We start from the raw sequence: 14,680 nt of genomic DNA, 5'->3' as shown, positions 1-14,680 counted from the left end.
TGGAAGTTCCACAAAAGCTAAGAAATAAGACTCTTAATGGGCAAGCCTTGGCACAACGGTTAAGCTGCGCTATTGCAATCTGTTGGTTGCGGGTTCAAAACTTGTTGGAAACAGCCTCTCTTGTGAAGCAGGGGGTAAGCTGCGTACATTTGCCCCTCGCAGACCCTACAGTAACAGGAGCCCTGTGTGTGAAACCTGCCAAAAACAAAAAAAATAAAAAAAATTGAACCTTTGGAACCTGTGTGATTTCAGGTTCTAGTTCAATATTGCCCATGCTAGCCTCTAAGTTGTGGGCTGTCTCGATTGAGAAATTCAGACCAATCTCATGACTCGTCTCTTAAGGCATCTCGAACAGCCAACTACCTTGGCCTTAAATGAGTCTGAGGTGTCTAGCGGAAGACAACACATAAGCTTGGCATGCTGGATTGATGGCCTGCAGAGCCTCTTTCTGTCTTTGGCCGAATGCCAGGTAAGGATCCCGTCTTGTTAGTATATATATTGTATAATTACTTAAAATGAATTATAGGGGCAGAATAGTCATTTCCGCCTGTAGGACCCGCATCCCCAGTGTGGAATCCGGCTTCCCATAGTATACCCCGGCTGGTTTTGCACTTGTCTCAAGGGACATCACCCATATGACTTAGATATAGGAACTAACTAGTTAAATTCTATTTAAAATCTGTTTTGGGAATTACATTCTCAAAACTGATTTCAGCCCACACTAATCAAACAAGCTTTAGTTAAGCCTTAGTATATAAAGGACTTAATACACTATTCATCCATTTCTACCAAAACCAAGAGAGGAAAATCGATCCAGCTTGGGAAGAAAAGAAAGAAGAAAAGGAAGGAGAAGAAGAAACCTAAGGCTAGGATTGGACATTGGAGCTTGGGTTTCCATTAGAGCTGGAATTGGGGCTGCTATTGGCTCTCTAAAACAGAAATCAGGTGGGTTCCCTTCTATCCCCATGCTGTTAGACATGTCTCCTCCCTCTCTTCTTTCCTCTATTTGGTTCTAAACCTAAATCAGCCCCAATACCTTGAATGGCTAGGTATTAATTTGACAAGTCCCCAAATTGGAATGTGATTCTGACTCTAAATGACCCAATTCCGCCCTCAAACCATAGATTAGGTTAAATTAACCAAAACCCCTAATTTCTGCTGTTCCCCATCTTGTTCTTCTCTAATCTCAGTCCTAATTAACTCCTAAACCCTAATCAGCCATTAAAGCTTAGAAATCTTAGGTTTATTAAATTAATTTCAGTATTTAAACCTTGTTTTGAACCAAAGAATGGTTCAGATGTATCTATGACCTGAGAATTTCAGTTTAGAAACCCAATTCCCTGCTGATTTACTCAATTAACAAACCCTTGATCATCAATTTGGGTTAATTTGTTAAACCCCCCAAATTGATTTTCAATTTTGGAATTAATTATCAAATTGGACTGACCCACCTTGGAAAAGGTTAAAAACATGAAATTAAACCCATGCATGCAAGGATCCATGCACCTGGACCAAAACCCCCAAATCTGGTTTTTGAATCGGATGCAGAACCAGGCCTTGAACCGGTCAACCGGTTCATATGCCCCCAGAATCCGGTTCTGTGGTTTTGGACAGAAATGCCCCTTGACCCTTGGTTAGACCTTAGCCTGCCTTCTGACCCTAATACTTGATGTTTCTAATGTTTTAGGACTGTGTTTGGGTTGTATACCCTGTTCCTGTCTGTGTTGCTGGGATCTTTGGAGGGTAGTTGATTTAATCTGATCTACAGCTTCAGGTATGGGAATTTGATTTTAATTTCGGTGTGTTTATGACCTTAATTTGCTGTTGTTTTGATTGCCATGCCATGCATCATCAATACTACTCAGTATATATAGTTTATTAGCTTGTATTTATTGCACTAGATTGCATATGATTTAGGCTGCATTGGCATCCTGCATTGCATCGATACTTATTATTATTGTTAAATTGATGATAGTGAAGTACTGTTATCTTATAATTCAACTGATCATACATGTGCCATTATGATTAGATTGTACTGGGCTAGGTTGTATATTTCATTACCTAGTACTACGTCCCTTACCAATAGGGGAAGAGGTGTTGGACAACCCGTGGTATAGCCGAAGGGTATGTCGGGATACCATTCACTGTTCTATGTTAGCGTGTATACTCCGCTATGGGAACAAACAGTAGGGTTGGCCATTGGGGGTCTGCTAGGGTCAGATGTATGATGCCTGAACTGGCAGGTCCTCACCGTAGTAGAATGGTTTCGCTCGGGTGACCGACGTCTGGTTATATGTTTCCGGGACCGAGGTTAGCATCTACTACAGTAGTACTTATACCCCATATGACTTAGTTTCCATGTTAGGGGCATGTTAGATTAGAACATTCATCATGGATTATTGTGTTGTGTTTGCATGCATTTCCTTACTGGGCTCGATGGAGCTCACCCCCGTGGTTAACCTTATTTTTCAGATGAGACTACTCTCGGTGTTGCTGGTATTTCTATGGGGACTCCTTCTGCTCAGGATCTTCCTACTGCTCTTGGAGTTGATACTCCTTTTCTGGTGGAGCACGAAGCTTCGTGCTCATATGACAACTGCGCCTTCTCCTGATCTTCCTGATTGATCAGGCTATCTCTACCCTTTTTGTTATATCACTTTGTAATGAATATTGTACATAGTCTTTTTAGAGTTTGAGTTACTTCTTTTGTGGTCTACCGATGTAACTCAGTTGTACTTAAATGTCCATATATATATATAACTGTTATCACTAGTTCTTCTTTATTACTGTCTTATTGCCTTATTTAATTGCTTCCGCTGCATTTAAATTCTGTATTTGTGAATGAAACTGCGAATAGAGTACAGCACTTGCGATCCTGGTGGGTTGGTTGGATGTGAGACGCATCCAGTCACACTTGGCCCTTATAAACCAGGCCGGGGTGTGACACTGTGCATTGGGACGCTCTTTACTAAGGATTCTATAATCAAATTTTAACAGATCTATCATGGAAATCCATGGAAGTGCCACAAAAGCTAGGAATTAAAACTCTTAATGTGGATAAAAATCATGCCACATCTATTCCTTATTTAAGAATAATACATTGGTTACCCCCCAAAAAAGAAAAAAAAAAGGATCATATTTCATGTATCTGAATCTTTTGAATCTTTTCTTTTTCCTTGTGCTTCATCTTGCATAATGTATGACTATTATTCATGTCTACTTTTAGTGATTTTTTTTGCTTCACATAATGGAAACCTGTGGTAATCATGGTGAGGAAGAGCAGATTGCAGCAGTTTTTTTTTTTAATATATAAATATAAACTCCGCCAACGTTTGCTGCCAGTCCCAAGCCCAGATAAAGGAGGGGGGTTGGTTCGTCAAGTCGGCAGGCGGCACTGGAAAAAACCCTAGCCAAAACCTTTTACATGGGTTCTACAACCTTATATTATAAATGCTATGCTAGGGTGTTCCCTGACAGAATAAGTGATGCTATTCGATGACATGGGTGTGTGAGAAGTGAGCATGGGTTAGCTAGGGCGTCTCCTATAAGCAACGCACTACGTCGGTGCCAGATGCGGTGACAAGTAGGCAAGGGTTCATGCACCATGGACGAATGCGGGTAAAGAAGCTAGTCCAAAAGTGTAGGATTAGATTAGCATCTTGGAACATTGGATCTTTAACAGGTAAGAGTCTAGAATTGATAGATGTTAAGAGGAGAAGAAGGATTAACATAGCCTGTATTCAAGAGGATAGATGGAAGGGTAAAAAAGCTACGGAGTTGGACGACTTTAAACTTTGGCATATGGGGGATAAAAGTAATAGAAGTAGAATGGGCATAGTAGTGGATACAGATTTAAAGAATTATGTGGTGGATGTCAAAAGATTTGGAGATAAGATTATATCCATCAAGCTTGTGTTAGAGAAAGAGGTTGTCAATATAATTAGCACTTACGCACCTAAAGTAGGATTGGATGAAAGTAGTAACTTACAATTTTGGGCACACATGGATGGATTAGTTCAAGCTTTTAGTCAAGAAGAAAAGATTATTATAGGGGGTGCTCTGAATGGACATGTTGGGAAGATCGTAGAGGCTATGTAGATGTACAACGAGGATATGGTTTTGGAGAGCAAAATGAGGAGGGGATCTCAGTTTTAGATTTTGCCGTGGCTAATGATTTTTCCATTGCAAACACTTACTTTGAAAAGAAAGAGGAGCATTTATGTGAAACCCTAGATTTCGGAAAACCTGAGTCTCAACCTTATGGGTAAAACAGTAATTTCATCCCTAGGGGTATAGTGGTAATTATGCCCATATATTAGGGTTTATTATTATATGCCTATCAATACAAAAGTAATGTTTTATAAAAGTACAGGTATATATGTACATACAATTAAGATGTATAGATGATTGATCCTAGTAATGAAGGAAGGGTTCACAACATGAAGGAGAAGAAGAAGAGAGAAGAAGAGAGTAGAAGAGAGGAAGAAGAAGATAGTTGGAGAGAATCGAGGAATATTGGGAGTAGCATCTCCTAACATCCATTTACTTCATTAAACCATTCTTAGGAAATTACAAGGACCTCCTTAGGGAGGTAAAAGAGAAACAGAAATAAAAGTTAAAAATACAACTCTAGTGACATATGACATAGACATGTACTAAAGTACCCCTAGTACATAAACTCTAACACTACCCCTCAAGCTGGAAAGTAAATTTCATACATTCCCAGCTTGGACAATAAGGTACTAAATAGACCAGGAATGAGACCTTTGGTGAAGATATCTGCTACTTGATTACCTGTCTTCACAAAGGGAGTACAAATGCACCCAGAATCCAGCTTCTCTTTGATGAAGTGTCGATCAACCTCAATATGTTTGGTTCGATCATGCTGAACCGGATTATGGGCAATGCTTATAGCAGCTTTGTTGTCGCAATAAAGTCTCATTGACCCTTCAGTTACAAAACTCAAGTCTTGAAGAAGTCTTTTTAGCCATATAAGCTCACACACTCCATGAGCCATGGCCCTAAACTCAGCCTCTGCACTGGATCTAACTACAACTGGTTGTTTCTTGCTCCTCCAGGTAACTAGATTACCACCCACAAAGGTACAATACCCAGAAGTAGATCTCCTGTCAGAGACTGAACCAGCCCAATCAACATCTGTGTAGCCTTCAATCTGCAAATGGTCATGCCTGGCAAATAGAAGGCCTTTTCCTGGACAGGATTTCAAGTATCTAATGTTGCGATACACCGCATCCAGATGTCCACTCCTGGGAGCATGCATGAACTGACTCACCACTCCAACTGCATAAGAGATGTCTGGTCGAGTCAAGGAGAGATAGATTAGTTTCCCAACTAATCTTTGGTACTTGCTTGCATCTATAAGAGAAGAACCACATTCATCACCAAGCTTATGATTCGGATCAATGGGAGAAGTTGCTGATTTGCACCCTATCATGCCTGTCTCTTTTAGAAGATCCAAGACAAATTTCCTTTGGCAGATGTTGATTCCTTTCCTTGATCTAGATACTTCAATACCCAAGAAGTATTTCAAGAGTCCAAGGTCTTTAATCTCAAACTGTCTAGCCAGATAAGACTTCAAGCTGTTTATCTCCGCAACATCATTCCCAGTTACCACAATGTCATCAACATAGACAATGAGAGTTGTAACTGTACCATTACCTCTCTTGATAAACAAGGTGTGGTTAGCTTGACTCTAATAATACCCATTCTTCAGGATGGCGTGTCTAAATCTCTCAAGCCAGGCCTTAGGAGACTGCTTCAGGCCATAGAGAGCTTTCTTCAAGAGACATACTTTCCTTTCAGCTGAGGGACACTGAAAACTAGGTGGAGACTACATGTACACCTCTTCTGCTAAATCTCTATGAAGAAATGCATTCTTCACATCTAATTGGTACATTGGCCAAGCTTTATTGGCAGCCACTGAAAGAAGAACCCTGATTGAGTTATGCTTGGCTACAGGTGTGAAAACCACTGTAAATTTGAACTTTGGAACTTGTGTGATTTCTAGTTCCAGTTCAGTGTCCATGGTTGCCTCGATGCTGTGGGCTGCATCAGTAGAGGATGCAGATCGACTCCTTGACACACCTATGGAGGATTCCAGGGAGTCTTCACAGCTTGCTATTCTGGAGTCTGAGAATCCTGCTGGTACCTTACACCAAAGCTACCTGTGTCAGATCTGCTGGTTCGAGCGCATGCAGAATCTTTCTACACATGAACTAGAACTGGCTGCAGTAGTATTTGCATTGAAGATGTGGAGGCATTATCTGTATGGTGAGAAGATTGAGATCTTCACAGATCACAAGAGCTTGAAATACTTCTTTACTCAGAAGGAGTTGAATATGAGGCGAAGGAGGTGGCTTGAGCTCATCAATGACTATGAGTTTGATATCCTATATCACCCAAGAAAGGCCAATGTAGTGGCAAATGCACTCAGCAGGAAGTCTTCAGATTGGGTAACAGATAGGATAGTGATTGAAGATAAAATTCTGAAAGACTTGAATGGGTTGAATGTGGAAATTATATTTGGGGAGACTGAAGAGTTACTTTCAGTGTTGATGGTACAACCATCACTACGAGCCCAGATCATAGCAGCCCAGTCTTCTGATGAAGAGTTCCAGAACATTGTGAGTAGTATTCATGCTGGGACACAGAAGGATACAGATTTCACATTGACAGCTGAAGGGGTTCTTATGTTCAGAGACAGACTATGTGTACCTACTGATAGTCATTTGAAGATTCTGGTTTTACAAGAAGCCCACCAATCTCCTTTCTCTCTGCATCCAGGTGGTACAAAAATGTACCGAGACCTGAAACAGTACTTGAGGTGGCATGGTATGAAGACTGATGTGGCAGCCTATGTCTCTAAATGCTCAACTTGCCAGCAAGTTAAGGCTGTCAGACACCGACCACAGGGGATTCTGCAACCCTTAGCTATACCAGAGTGGAAATGGGAAAACATAACTATGGATTTTGTCACAGGCCTTCCTCGCACTAGGAAGGGAATGGATACCATCTGGGTAGTTGTGGACAGGTTGACCAAGATAGCCCACTTCATTCCAATGAAGATTACTTATTCCATAGATCAACTGGCCAAGTTGTATGTTGATAACATTGTCAGATTGCATGGAGTACCAGTAAACAAAGTGTCTGACAAAGACCCCAGGTTTACATCTAGATTCTGGAAGAGTCTACAGAGGGCAATGGGCACAGAGTTGAACCATAGTTCAGCACATCATCCTGAGACGGATGGACAGTCAAAAAGGACAATCTAGAGAAGACATGCACAAGGCATGTGTGCTAGAGATGAGTGGGAGTTGGGATGAAATTCTATCTCTGATAGAATTGGCATATAATAACAGCTACCACGCATCTATTGAGATGACTCCCTTCAAAACACTATATGGGAAGACATGTCGCACTCCATTGTACTGGGATGAAGTTGGTGAGCGGCATATATTGGGCCCTGAGCTGGAAACCTGTGAGAAGGTAGACCTCATAAGGGAGAGGATCAAGGCTGTCCAGTCCAGACAGAAGAACTATGCTGATAGAAGAAGACAACATGTTCAGTTCAAGATTGGAGAGAAAGCCTTCCTGAAAGTGTCCCCAATCAAAGGTGTTGTGAGGTTTGGAAAAAGAGGGAAGTTGAATCCCAGATACATTGGCCCGTTTGAGATTCTAGCCAGAGTTGGTGCAGTGGCCTATCAGCTTGCACTGCCCCCATCACTTGCCAGTGTACACGATGTATTTCATGTCTCTATGCTGAGACAATACATCTATGATTCGACACATCTTCTACCTCAGCAACCAGCTGAACGCATTGCTGACTTGACTTATGAGGAGGTACCTGAGGAAATAATTGATAGAAAGGAACACAACTTGAGGAGCCGTACTATCTCTTTTGTTAAAGTCAGGTGGAGTAATTACTCAGCTGAAGCATCTTAGGAAAGAGAAGACTTGATGAAAGAGAGATACCCTTATCTTTTCGACCTCCTAGGTACGTCAATTTCGAGGACGAAATTCTAATAAGGAGGGGGGAATGTGAAAACCATTGTAAATTTGAACTTTGGAACTTGTGTGATTTTAGGTTCCAGTTCAGTGTCCATGGTTGCCTCGATGTTGTGGGCTGCATCAGTAGAGGATGCAGATCGACTCCTCGACACATCTATGGAGGATTTTAGGGAGTCTTCACAGCTTGCTATTCTGGAGTCTGAGAATCTTGCTGGTACCTTGCACCAGAGCTACCTGTGTCAGATTTGCTGGCTCAAGCGCATGCAGAATCTTTCTATTTCCTAATCCTATTGTAAGTACAAATCTAAGCTTGTGTATATATAAATAATATGTATAATATGATCAATTAGGGAATATAGGGGCAGTATAGTAATTTCCACCTGTGGGACCCACATCCCCAGTGGGGAATCCAGTTCCCAGTAGTTACCCCAGTTGGATTTCCTCTGATGTCATATGACATCACCTTAGTGGTTAAATAAGTTAACTAATTAGATAATTCTAATTAAAATCAATTTTAAGAATTAAATTAGAAATCAGATTTTTTGATTACTAAGGCAAACATGCCTTAGTTAAATCACTTATATAACCAACCTATTAGTACTATTCATAATTCCTAAAACAATAGAATCGATTTCAGCATTAGAACTTGGGAGAAGATAGTAAAAGAGAGGAGAAAAGAGAAGAAGAAGAAGATGAAGAAGGGAAGAGAGGACCATACCTTGGGGCTTTGATCTTGAACTTGAAATTGAAGCTTGGAGACCTTCGTTGGAGTCTTTGCTGCATAAAACCAAGGCTGCCATCACCCTTCCTTACTGCTGTACTCAGGTAAGCCATAAAACCTGCTGTTCCCATCTTCATCTCCTCAATTCTCTATATCTAATTGGGTTCTACACCCAATTCAGCCATTAAACCTTAGTAATTATAGGTTTAATAGACCAAACCCTACGTTTTGACCCTGAATTGGACCAAATTATGGTTCAGGCAGTGAATTGAGCTGAGTATTACATGCTGCCTTCCAAATTACAGCTGAACCATGTAATTAATTAAACCCTAAGATAGTAATTAGGGATAATTGGCCAAAACCCCCAAATTGTTTATGGTGTTTAGAATTAAACTGTGAAATTATGTTGACCCACCTTAGATTAGGATCAAAACCTGAAATTGGGTCCATGCATGTGAGGATCCATGCATTTGGAACAAAAGACCCAATTCTGACTTGGCAGCCGGATAGAGTTGCAGGCCTAGGAGCGGTCGTCCGGCCCTCTGGCAGTTTGCATCCGGCTGCCCATTTTGATGTGTTGGTTGGACTGACTCTTTAGGGTTTTACCTAGATTACTACCCTAACTAATATGTAATGTTTTAATGTCTAGTAGGGCTGTTTTACTCTGTTTTTGGTGAGGACTACTTGTACTTTGGGGTTTCTAATTGGTTAGATTACCAACTATCAAATGAATTACCACGTGGAAACTTCAGGCCGCTTGTTGTGAATGGCCTTGGTGCAATGCGTCTTGTGCTGTCCCTTTTTTTTTTTGGGTTGAAATGCTATCTCTTTCTTTGATTGATTAATACATTGCCAACAGATTAAATGTTTGGTAGCATAGTTGTCAAGGCGTCGCCTAGGCGTCTAAACTCTTTCTTGTGTCTAAGCTGACAGCACACCTTATTGACACTTCATGAGTTTACGTTGATTTATGTTTATTGCTTTGTTTTTGGTAGAATTAGGTGTGCAAATTAGTGCCTATTTTTTTCCTTTTTTTTCATCTTTCGGATTTGAAATCAAGCACTTAGTGGAATTGATAAATACTTGGTAAGTTTCATAGTTTAAGTTACTATTTTTGAGTTGTTGAGTTCTGTAATATCTAGGACCCTTGGAGTACATTGAGTTTATATAATGACCCCATAGGGATGGCTACTGGTAGGTATTGTTGGGGTTGAGTGTGTCTTGCATTCTGCGGGTCAACATAATTATTATTGGTCTTGTATTTGTAATTAGGACGGGTTTTGGGTCCATTGCATGTACCGGGGTAGAATTGCAATTTTGTGGGGATTAGGATTTTGGGTTTCCCTATCTATTTGTCTCTGTGTGGAAAACCCTATCACAAGCAAAGGGGAACACTTTTTGAGATGGAGAGTGGTTAATGTAAGACCAGATTAAGATTAACATAGTCCCAAATAATCCACAAATAAGTTAGTCAGTCAACTAACAATAAGCTCCAACAGTAGGGTAGAAACCAGGGCCAAAATCAGATTTAGGGCACAGACTAGAACTCAAAATTTATAGCCAGGAATAGGACTGCAATTGCCATCGAGTGTTGGGCTTGAGAAGCTTAATTAAGTCCCTGAATCAGGGCAGAATCGTATGGCTAGAAACACAAGCACAGCAGGTCTTCAAAATTAGAAAGTAAAGATGAGTGTGTAGAAACCAAACCAGCCAATAGAAAGAATGAGACCAAACTAATGTAAAGCTAGGTTAGGGTTAACCCAGCCCCAAATAAACCCAGAATAATTGACAGCAGTCAACCAAAATAACCCCAACAGTAGGGTTTAAGCAAGGGCCGAAACTCAAATGTAAGTCCTCGGTTTGCAGTCCAAAATCCAGCCACTTAATAGGGCCGATAGCAGGGTCGAGTGCAGGTCCAAGGGTTTTCAGCAAACCCTCCAAACAGGAACAGAATAGGATGCCCAGATCACAAGTTATCAACAGATCACAAAAATAGAAAGTATGGATCAGTGTGTAGAAACCAAACCAGCCGGTAGAAAGTCTCCAAATTCAGGTCGAATGGACGTGAGGTTGAAGAGGGGCTGCACTCCAAATTTTAGCGAATTCTGATGGCTAGAAGTTGAGATATGAAGACAACCCCAAATTAGAAGGTTTGGACATAACTTGCAAACCAGTACTGCACTTGGGCTCCAAGTAAGATCGAGTGTAGGGCTTGAAGGGGTGATGTCTTGCTGCAAGTTTGGTGTAATTGTGGTGGACAGAAGTGTGGGGGTGGAATGAAAATAGAAAGTTAATGAAGACAGAAAATTTCAGCCTGTGGAATGGGGTGGAAGTGAGGATCGAGTGGAGGGAATGAGTGGGGGATGGTGTGCTTCAAAACTCTGCAGGTTTTGATGGATGAAGGTGGAGATATGCAGCCTTGAAGTTGCAGCAGGAACTCAAGTCCAGGAGCAGCAGCAGTCTTCACTTGAATGGAGGAGGCAGTAGCAGCAACAGCCTTGGATTATGGAATTGTTTGCAGCCTTCAATTGAGTCTCACAATTCTGGTATTAGTCAGGGGGTAGCAGCGACACAACAGTGGATCGATTGCAATGGAGGAGAAGATAGAGAAGAGAAGATAGAAGAGAAGGGGGTAGGGGAATGGCTCTTTCAGCCTGGGTCTCTCACCCACAGCTATCCTAGCTATTGAAACAAGGTGGTTCTCCCATAATTCGATGGCAATCTTGGCCAGCAATATTCTCTTCTCAGAATTTTGTTCCTTCATTACAATAAGAGGCCTACTAATAACATAGGCAAGCTTACAATAAGAATAGAAACTTCTAAAATAGAAACTAATCTAAAATAGAAACCTAGGAAAATAGAAACACCTAAATCCTAACTAAAATAGAAGGTAGTAAAAATTAGAAGCTACTAAGGCTTTATAATCCAGCCTTCTAAAACTAAACAAAACAAGGTCACTAAAATAGAAATAATGTAGTCCTAGATTGGTAGGAGACCAACTAGGAGCCAGTAAACCAGGATCTGTTATGCACAGGTGAATCGGCTATGTCAAAAATAAGGTTTTTGGAGAAATTAGGGTTAGGGTTTGAGGTGATGGTTATGCTAGGCAGGTGTGGGGGAGTCTATCAGTGAAGATCCTGCGATGTTTTGATGAGTGGAAGTTTATAAACTTGAATGGCAACAGATTAGGGTTTCGGGTTTTTAGAAAGTGTAAAATGAGGGGATCTAGGGTTTAGAGTGGGAATTTGGGAAAGGGCTTTGGATCGAATTTTTCAAGTGTGGAGGGGGATACTCGGCCAGGGTTTGATGGCTGGAAGTGTCTGGACAGAATACTAGGGTTTTGGGTATTAGAGGGGAGAGATGGATTTTAGGGTTAGGAGGTAGGTTAGGGCAGCAAAGGGGATCGAGTGCTCCTATGGGGCAGAGGAGTGCTCGATCAGAATTTGGGCAGGAATGGATGGGTGGTTAGGTCTGTGGGTAGTCTAGGGTTATGGGAAACTGAAAAATCCAAAGGTGGAAAGTTAGGGTTTGGGGCTGTAGAGGATTAGAAATATAATTGGGGGATGGGGGAATGTTTCAGACTCACTTGTAATGGCAGAATGTAATCGGCAGCAGCTTCTTGTTGAAGTAGCTTGAATAAAAATTGAATCATGGACAGACAACTTGAAACGAACCACCCGGGCTTCACACCGCAAGGTGTCGGTTGGATTAGACACCGATCCCACCAACGAACCACCCGGGCTTCACATTGCAAGGTGTCGATTGGATCAAACACCAATCCCACCAACTTTGATCACACACAAAGCAAATCTTCAAGAGAAGAAAGGTTGCAGCAGCTTACAAGAGCAAATTTCATAAAAACAGTGAGGTGAAGAGGAGCCGCACGGTTTGCCTTTATTTATAATGGCGAAAGGCCTAAATCCTATGCAGCCCAGGAATAGCAAATCCCAAATCCCAGGCTGAGTCTAAATACAAAACACTCCCTCTCTAAAAATATAACTTAAATTAAAAAGATCCTATTCTGAATGAATATTCCAAAATCACTTAAATTGGACTAGTGGTTCAACCGGTTCAATTTAAAACACTAAAACATGAAAATAAACTAAGTATAGGGCTAATCCCGTATGCAACTTATGTACCCCTACTTTAGGTCCATAAAATTTACCTATTACATTGAAAACCCATGGGACCAAAGGCCCAACATGTCTATAACCCAACCCTAGACATAAAAGTGACCTAACCCTAGACTTATTTAGGTCCATAAAAGTGTAGGGCTAATCCCGTATGCAACTTATGTACCCCTACTTTAGGTTTATAAATGTGACCTATTACATTGAAAACCCATGGGACTAAAGGCCCAACATGTTTATAACCCAACCCTAGACTTATTTCTAAGGAAAGAAGCCCAGTTTGGTGATAAACCTGCATCAAGAAACTAAGGAAATTAGAAACTAAGCAGTTGGGGAAGGGACTGGTCAAAGACCAGATCATCTGTCAAAATCGTGGCCAACAAAGGCCCTTCTAGAAGTCCAGCTTGCTGGCTTGAGCTGGTCTCCTTGGCTGGTTCGAACTGGTCCAAGCTGGGCTGACTCGAACCACCTTGGTTCTTCTTCTGGCCAGAATCTGCATCACAAACTTTGGTCGAGTGGTGCTTGTGGTGAGGAGAAGCACTGCTGAAAATCTCAAAAATTCTGATGGCTAGGTTGATAGACATGGAAGTAGCACCAAAATAGAAACTTAGGCACTGTAGAGCAACCTAGCCAGCCGTAGGGACTAGAACTTGGATCGAGTGGAGGGCTTGGTGTGAGTGTCCTTTGTTCCAAAACCCAGCAGATTCTGATGGTGGAATATAGAGATATGCAAGCTTGAAGTTTGTTGGAGAAGCAGAGCAGAAACAAAGGACACTCACACCAAGCCCCTCCACTCGATCCAAGTTCTAGTCCCTACTGCTGGCTGGGTTGCTCTACAGTGCCTAAGTTTCTATTTTGGTGCTACGAGCAGGAACAGCAGAGCCGCAAGGTGTCTGGGTCTTCCTTTGGGTTTAAATCCCAGATTTTGGGCTTATAGAATTGGCCTATTACATTAGGAAACTCAAAATTACTTGGCCCATGACCCATATTATCTTGGACAAATTTGGACCTAACTTATTGAACTTTGGGTTCAATTTGATAAAAAAAAACTGAATCAAACCCAAATCCGAAAATTCTTCTTTTTCTTCCATGGGCTGTGATCTGCATCAGTTCTCCCTGGCTTTCTAAAACTCAACCTTGATGTTTAGAAATTCGAGGAATCAACTTTGTGTGATGGATGTCCTGTTTAAGCCCATAGCAAAATTCTTGCCGCTCTTGGAAGTTGGGAATGTTCGAGGCGTGGAGGTTTATCTTCAAAGAACTTCAGTGGCATGACAAATTCTATGTGCTCAACCGCTGAATCAGTATAAACCATGACTGTCATATCCATAGATTCGTTCTACCTGTTGATCTTCGGTCTTTGAAGCTTTAAGCAAATCCCAATCTTTGTCTTCTTTATCATCACAATTCACTGTGATAGTGTGATCACTTCAGCTTTATCTCCATTTTAGGCTCTTTTTCTTTGACTGATGCTCTCTCAATTTCCTTTTGTAGTGTAAATTTGAGTTCAACCTTCGCTTTAACATTTTGGTGTCAGACTTCAACACTCCGATTTGCGAATTGAAATTTATAGACGACTAAAAACTTCCAAGTTCTATTCAGCTTTAAATGCCTTTTAGTGGTAATCTTGTCGAAGGGAGAGCTATCTTTGATATGTTCTGGTTGGTACTTGTTCTTCAACTTGTGCTTCATCTCTTACCAAGTTCTAGGATCACGTCTTCCTACTCTGAGCCTCTCTTCATAGATTCCCCATCATTCTTTAGTACAACCAGTCAATCGTTAGTAATCAAATCTAAGCTTC

The 14,680-nt window shown here is 41.2% G+C and overlaps 1 protein-coding gene across 3 annotated transcripts in view; it reads right to left on the bottom strand.

Annotated features, from left to right (window-relative positions):
• LOC122661975 (prostaglandin reductase-3-like) overlaps positions 1-13,660 on the bottom strand; it is a 40,687-nt gene extending 27,027 nt beyond the window's left edge. The window contains exons 1-2 of one of the 3 annotated variants that reach the window (XM_043857501.1): positions 13,655-13,660; positions 5,347-5,352 (exon numbers count right to left, since the gene is read on the bottom strand). The gene's annotated coding sequence lies outside the window, so the exon portion shown is untranslated. Of the gene's footprint in view, positions 1-1,230; positions 1,237-5,142; positions 5,149-5,346; positions 5,353-10,229; positions 10,235-13,654 lie in introns of those variants that run through there. The other 2 variants (XM_043857502.1, XM_043857503.1) reach the window with 2 other exon arrangements.
• Between the last annotated feature and the right edge of the window lie 1,020 nt (positions 13,661-14,680).

Source organism: Telopea speciosissima, chromosome 5 (genome assembly GCF_018873765.1).
Source record: "Telopea speciosissima isolate NSW1024214 ecotype Mountain lineage chromosome 5, Tspe_v1, whole genome shotgun sequence".
NCBI lineage: Eukaryota > Viridiplantae > Streptophyta > Magnoliopsida > Proteales > Proteaceae > Telopea > Telopea speciosissima.
This window is presented reverse-complemented; position numbering and strand designations above follow the sequence as displayed.